This window comes from Acyrthosiphon pisum, chromosome X (assembly GCF_005508785.2).
Source record: "Acyrthosiphon pisum isolate AL4f chromosome X, pea_aphid_22Mar2018_4r6ur, whole genome shotgun sequence".
Classification (NCBI taxonomy): domain Eukaryota; kingdom Metazoa; phylum Arthropoda; class Insecta; order Hemiptera; family Aphididae; genus Acyrthosiphon; species Acyrthosiphon pisum.
The window spans coordinates 22,481,390-22,489,388 of record NC_042493.1 but is presented as its reverse complement, the minus strand read 5'-3'; positions in this window follow the sequence as shown (position 1 = coordinate 22,489,388).

The following is a 7,999-nucleotide window of genomic DNA, read 5'->3' as shown; positions in this document are numbered from 1 at the left end:
TTCAGAATACACGGTAGCCGTTGTCGTCGTTGCCAATGTTACCAACAATATTACCGATCTTATAGATTATTGTATAAATACTCAATATTTAATAACGAAAAAAAAAATATAAGATCTTTAAGCACCATAAAGATATGATATTATGAATATAAATGTAAATTTAATATATTTATATTGAATTTGAGTAAACTTATTTTGTTTCAATAATGTATTTACTTGGCGAGGAATTATTTAGAATAGTATATAAATAATAACCCTTCACTGCATGACAACTTAGATTTTTGTAAACAAATTCTAATTTATGTGAAATTTTATCAGGATTTCACCAAAAGTAATAAAAAAATCTATTATTAATATTTGCAAATATGTTGTTGAGGTCAAATATAGGTACATATTTTACACAAAACAAAATTTAAAACTTTCTTGACTAGTTATTTAAATAACTAATAATACTTAAATATTAAACATTATTCATATATAACATATATATCTACATATAATCATATTTCCGTATAAATGACAATATACCGAACCATAACAAAAAACAAATTACCTTTCTTCATAAATAATAATAAAAAAGTACTTAATTATGTTGTATGGAACATTTTAAAATATGTTTTTTCTTTTCGTAGCATTTTTTATTTATTTTTGAACCTCTCGCATGACATGGTAAATTGAAAGTTAAAAAATAATGGTGTGGAATATTGTCCACAGTAAAAACCAGTTAATAACAATTCAGTTTGAACTTTGAAGTCTTAAAAAAACTAATACTATAACAACCTCCTAGTTATTTACCCAATGACTGCGATGAAAATAGTGTTTGCACCTTTTTATCTGCTAGTCAGCAATGTCAAAAAAAAAATAAAAAACTAATATTATTATGTTTCTTTAAATTAATAGTATTCGTTATAAATGTAGTAAAATGTATAATAGTATAGTAATTTGAGATTAATTGATGTAGTCTCAAAAAAGAGAATATACCGGTTGGCGACCAATTTATGTCTGGCAGTGCACATTCCCCACCAATTTCCCATTGCTAGCGTGATCACGTGGTTCTCGACGCACCAATCGAATCATTCGACATGCGCGAAAGCGGTATATTCTTTTATGAAAAGGAGTATAAGGCTTTTTTCGGTTCACTAATAAGGTAGCACCGGTTGTTGGCTAGGCTGCCCTTGCCGATGAAGTCTAGTCACGCCTATGTGTGTAACAAAGGATGCATCGATGACTAATAAAATGAAAGAAAGGCTCTAATGGTTTTCGCGTATTGATAATTTATTTTTATTTTGTTTTTTTTTAGTTACAATATAAATATTAATTAATATTAATATATTATGAAATCAACCAGCAACAGGATCTTTTGGAGAATGTTTGGCATGGTTCCATATTAAATCTATCAGCATACCCATTACATCAGCTCTTATGGATCTTTTGTAAAATGTGTGGCATGGTGCCATCAGGCGGCTTGGAGTGTCCTCAATACATATTATGCGGTCAATGTCCGTTGTCGATTGGGGAGTACCAAAGTTTGTTAAATCGAAATTAAATGGTTCTTTGTTTTTTATATTTTTTGGAAAAGATTTTAATTGTATATTAGCTATAAGATTATTTAAGTGTTTTTCATATGATTTTTTTCTATTGTTGAAAAGTTTAGTAAGTTCTGTTAATTTTATATCCACATTTTGTATTATTAGTTCATTTAATATATTATAGACAAAGGCCATTTTTTTTTTTCATTAGTTTTAAGTCTAATTTAGTTTTAATGTTTAAATTTCTCTCTATATTACTTTTTAGTTTGATGTCCATAGAAATTATTTTTTTTATATAGAGGGCAGTTTAATCTTAAACTTATTATTAATGGGTTTGTCATATTCATTAGGTGTTTTAAAGCACATTTTGATGATTGTTGGATTGACTCAATGATGTTTTTATTTTGCAGGGATTTAACTTTAGTTTTAAAAATTATAAAAGGGATGTTTGTGTCTGTTGTAGGCGATGCCATGTATTGCATTACTATTTTATATTTCATGTATAATTGTTTGGTCTGGAAACATATTAGGTATTAATATTTGTTTTTAATTTACTTGTTCACATATCAGTACCGTTATAAATTGATGTTTTGTTAGTATAGCCATTATAATAACCTCCTGAAAATCAAAACTGTCAGGTATGCCCGATTTGTAATCTAATGAAAACTTAAGAAAATGTTCACCCACGTCAACCATAATAACCTCATCATCAATTGGTTCATATCTGTAGGTTTGATAAACAACAATTTATTATTCAATTTTTTTCAAACAAACAGTAATATTAACACTCACTCATAAGTAGTGTAGCTAAAATTCATACAATGTTTTTCAAAATTGTCCAGCTTGAATAAAACTCCTGGAGTTCATATTTAATAGTTTTCTCAAATATATAGTCTCCCTTTTCAGTATACACATTATTTGCATTGTTTTGCATGCGCACCATGAATTTATAAATGTTATTAATTTTGCAGCAATTAATAAAGTCTTGGACTAACTGCTGCATGATGGTGAATATTTCGTTATCATATGCCAAGTCTAATTTGCTTTACATAAATATGATGTTTATATTATATTTTAATCAAATTAATTATTGTTTCAAAAAGACTTACCATTCATAAAAATCATACCCACTTAAGAAGGTTGATATTTTTTTCTGAATAAAACTAGCTTGGTCTTCTACAAAATCTTCAATATTAATTGACCAAATAATTTTACGTATTAATTTATCAATATTTTCAGTTTCAATGCAATTTTTATATTTAATTTTTAGGTCAATATTTGGGATGAAACTGTCAACTTCATCATAGATGTTATATTTTAAGTTCCTGTAGATAATTTGATTTTAAATGTACACAATTGAATTATTATTTTTTTTTTTATATTTTTACTTACTTAATTGTCTCAAATTGAATCATATGCTTCACTGTTTTGCTGTCTATGTTGTTTTTTACGGATTTTATGTGATTAGTTTGTAATGTTTTTTTGAGTTTATTTAAATTTTTATTTTCTTTAATGTATATATTAATTATTTTTTCATGATTATTTAAGTATGTTAATTGTAAATTATGTTCAAATATTATTTTAACTTTTTTGTTGTGTATTACGTTTGTGTTATTAATTTTGGAGATTTGTGGTTTTAAAAGTTCTGTTTGAATATAACTATTTTGTTGCATATTGAAATGTCCGTTTTTTTGTAAATATGTATTTAATAATTCTATTGTTATAATCGAATGTTTTAATTCTTTCAACTTAATAATTGCATTTGAAATTATTTTTGCGGCCTTTAAAAAAAAATTTATATTTATTTATATTTTTATTTCTACATGACATGTTCAACATTTTACTTACATGATTGAATTCAATTAAATTAACTCTTTTCCATGGGAGATTGTTTTTTTTACGTGGTCTAATACTTTTTTTTAAATTCCTGCCGAGTTGTGGGGCTGGATATAATTCTGTATTCTTAAATTTACTTTTTTTCAAAGATATTTGTAAGGGTTCTTTGGAAAAAAAAACATAAAAAAGGTGGTCAATCCTACTTAAAAAAATACTAAAAAAAATATACTTATACTCACCCGCTAGTTTTTCGACGATATTATTTTCTTCATACTTTATGTCGTTAGAGGGATAATATTTGTTTGTTAATCTGGTGGAAACAGCCATAAGATAAATTATTTTTGTACGCTTTGAAAAATTCATCTTTTTTTTTCGATGATCGGAAGTCAAATAACCGTTAAAACGAATTTTCAAACACAGATAAAACCGTTAAGGCACTTTTAAAGTTTAAGTTAATATTTGTTTGTTAATCTGGTGGACACAGCCATAAGATAAATTAACTTTATACGTTTGAGAAATTCAACTTTTTTTTCAACGATCGGAAGTCAAATGACTGTTAAAATGAATTTTCAAACATAGATAAAACCGTTAAGGCACTTTTAAAGTTTAAATGTGTAACAAAGGATGCATCGATGACAAATAAAAGGAAATAAGAGCGTTATGGAAACTCCGTGGAAATCATCTTTATCGAGCGTTCGAATGGTTTTCCACGAATTGATAAACCGCGTTCGGACAATTCCCCTCGCTCGCTAAACTGCACTATGCCGGTAGATATCTATTTTTTTTTTTTTTTATTAAATAAATTTCTTTAATAGAAGTACAAATATAAGATACAAATACATGAAGTAAATATATACATTGATAAAGAATATATCTACTCCTAGGCTTGTGGTGGAGTAGAGCGTTAGCGAATAATCGTACATAAATTATAAGAAAAATAATATTATACACAATTATAAAATAAAATAAAAATCTAAGAAACATGATTAAGTACTAAAAAATAGAATATGTTTTACATATTTAAATATAGACTAAATATGTTGGACCTAAATAATTTACAAACGATTGCCCAAAGGATTTTTTTGTGTATTCCACAGGTAGGTTATATACTCTTTGTTCTCTGGACTTAAAAAATCAAATGTCGATTATAACATCAACAATGTTGACTCGAGTTATTACGACCGTCTAAACGCGACTATATTCGTTTTACCGCTAGATATATTCTCACTCTGTCGACCGTCACACACTCAATACTTGTCTGACGGGGTTTCAACTAATATCAAAATGTGCACCAATAAGTCTTCTACAAAGTTAGGTACTTTGGAAAATCCAGAAAAATGTCCGAGGGCCTTTCATCGCGATCCCCAAGATTCGAAAATTACGTAATACGTTGTTTCCGACTGCTCGTAGATATATTCTCACTCTGTCGACCGTCACACACTCAATACTTGTCTGACGGGGTTTCAACTAATATCAAAATGTGCACCGATATGTCGTCACCAAAACTACAATTCTTGTACCACCTTTTTTTTTTTAGTTTCAACCATACGGTAAATCTCATTCTAAGCTGCCGGACGGCCGTCCTAGACACTTGGGAATTTTTTCAATATAAAGCCAAGATAGTTTAGGTCCCCCCGAATGCAACCATATAACTTGCAGAGCTCTAAGTCCAAAACTCGAGTTATTACGACCGTCTAAAGGCGAGTACCTACGATTTGCACAAAAACAGATATGTTCCTAAGGCGAGGGTATTGACCACATTTACTCGGGTAGAGTATTTCCACTTTGAACCGTCCCCAAAACTACAATTCTTGTACCACATTTATAAATAGTATATCTATCGATTGGTATACACGTCGGCTACACGGTGTAAAAGTTTCAAAGTTAACAACTAAGAATTACGACGTCCAGGACTTATAACTGGAAAAATGATATTTTTTAAGTTGCACCCCGCCGTTAAATCTCATAGTAAGCTACCGGACGAGCGTTCTAGACACTTGGGAATTTTTCCATTGTAAAGCCCAGATAGTCGAGGTCATAGGATAGATTGAGAATATATCATACGAGCAGTCGGAAACAACGTATTACGTAAGACCTGAATCGTGAGGATCGCGAAAAAAGGCCCTAGGACATTTTTTTGGATTTTCCAAAGTACTTAACCTTGTAGACGACATATCGGTGCACATTTTGATGTTAGTTGAAACCCCGTCAGACAAGTATTGAGTGTGTAGTTGGGCATCATATATCAATGGTATCTTATACCTCTTATTAATTATTATATTATATGAATATACAATAAAAATACATTACTTTTTTATTAAAAGATTTAAAAAATAAAGTTTTCTTAAATTAGACAGCTGCAATGCCCAGGTACTAGCTGCATTTCCACACTACCCAAGGGGTAGCTAAAGCTCTTTTTTTTAAGTGGTTTCCCCAATAGGTATAATCCACTGACGTTCTCACGTCAACAGTTTTTTTTAAGTGGTATCCCCTATAGGCCTAATCCATGAACCGAGCAACGGCTACAAAAAAAAAAATATTACATAATCCCACCTAACTAGCCATTACCGATCAAGAATTTATGTCCCGTATCTTGGTCCGAATACTCGCAAGAGTACGGGGTGGGTCACACAAAAATGGCGGAGTGCGCATCAGCGCTGTCAGATCGTCGCTACTTGAGAGGATCGGTGACTGAATCCTGATCAGGTCTGTCAGGATCCTGACCTCCTCCGCAGAAAACTTAGCCCTGTCGGAGTCTTCATCCTAAGCCGTTCCATAGAAAAGTTAAGCCACCCCGTCGGCGTCGACAGTTTTTTTTTACGTGGTCTTCCCTATAGGCCTAATCCACGAACCCGACGAATGTCCAATCACACCTAAAAAAAACAATTAATATTACACTTAAAACAGAAATAAATTTATGACAGTTATCATACATGGACCGATGTGAACGCGGGATAATAAAGTTCCGTGGGACAACTTCTACTTCCCTCATAATCAGGTCCTTCAGGGCAACTGTCACTGTGTCGTAGTCTAAACGCCGACGAAATAATGTATTCACCAAAGAGAGTTTGTACGAGTGGCATTTGACAAATGACTCATACACGTCGATAGCAGGAACCGTCCCGGCCACGGATAGCCGGTCAAAAGAGCCGTGGGAATGGGAGCCATATTCGCGAGTTAAGCGTTTCAGCTTAAATACGAGACACGCCGCTACGGAGCATCCCATTCCCGATTCGGCGCTTGCTATCCGCGACGTGATTTCCAACCATTGTTGGGCCGCCTGCAAAAAAAAAAATCAGCACAGCAATGAAAATTTAAAAACGAGAATAAACAAACAAAAAACATACGGCGTCGGGGCTGCACGCCAATATGTCCAGAGTCATAAACCCAAATATGTGGCACACCAGTTCCCGGACAAATCGTCCGACAGGCACGTTACCAAACAAATCCACTGGCGATAAAACCTGAAACTCATTGTCACATTGTAACGGCAAAAGCCGTGGTCGTCTCGCCGCGACTTACGAACAGCGCTGGGCCTTATCTGCCGAACGAGAAACAATCGTTTCACCCGTTGGCCGTCGATATGACGTGTTTCGCCGAATGCAAAATAGCGCAGCATGATATCTATATCATAAGCTTCGGCCAGAAGCTAAACGTAAGATATCAAACATAATGATCAATTAAAAAATACTGAAAACATTTTGTGCTAGAAAAAAATACTTACATCACGAGTGAAGTTGGTGGTCTCGGCAAAATTCATAATGGCCCGCAACCTTTCCAATGTGGTGTTCATACGTTCATGAACGTAGTTTGGCCAGTTTTTTGATGACTTTGAAATCAGTCCAGAACTTAGACAGAAGTCCAGCAACCTGGTCCCGTAGTCAGGGACCAGGCTGAGAACATCAGACGAGCTGCGTCCACTAACAACGGCCTCGACGCGGAGGTCGGGCACCAGAAGGGCGTCATCAATGAAATCCTGCATGGGGCCGAAAAACATGAGGCTGACTTTCTCCAGCTCTCTAATCACAGCCACATCACTAAGCCCCGACGAGAGGCCGCCTAACATCAACCATGTGAACAAGGAGGAGGTAGATAGCCCCCGGCGGAGCATGTGAATAGCGGGATTGTAGGCCTGCAAATAAGAACAGATCGGCAACAGGTGCTATAACACAGCAACCAACGACATTTTATTATACAACACTGAGTATTTGTGTATTTTAAAAAAATAAATTACCTGGTGAACTGGCTTCACACCGTCTGCCTTAAAGTAGCCATAGTCATAGACTCTAAGGCCAGGGTAAAACCTGACCTTGTGCCCTACGGCTAAGGCCTGTGCACGGGACACTAACGCCGCCCGCACCACCGATTTAAGTGCGAGTGTCACGGCAACGTGCACTTGCACAATGACAATCGACTTATGGAACGGGTCGACGAAGCGCCCGATGTAGGAATTTAGCTGGTCAGGCGGCATCTGCAAACCGTGGGATGCAACGTAAAACCTAAATTAAAAAAAACCACCACTTAAAAACAACCCCTATAAAAACCTTAATAAACGAGCCAACAAAAAAATTTCATAAAACATCCCTTGAAAAAACAACCGCCATTCAAAAAACATCCCTTAACAAAAAAAAAAC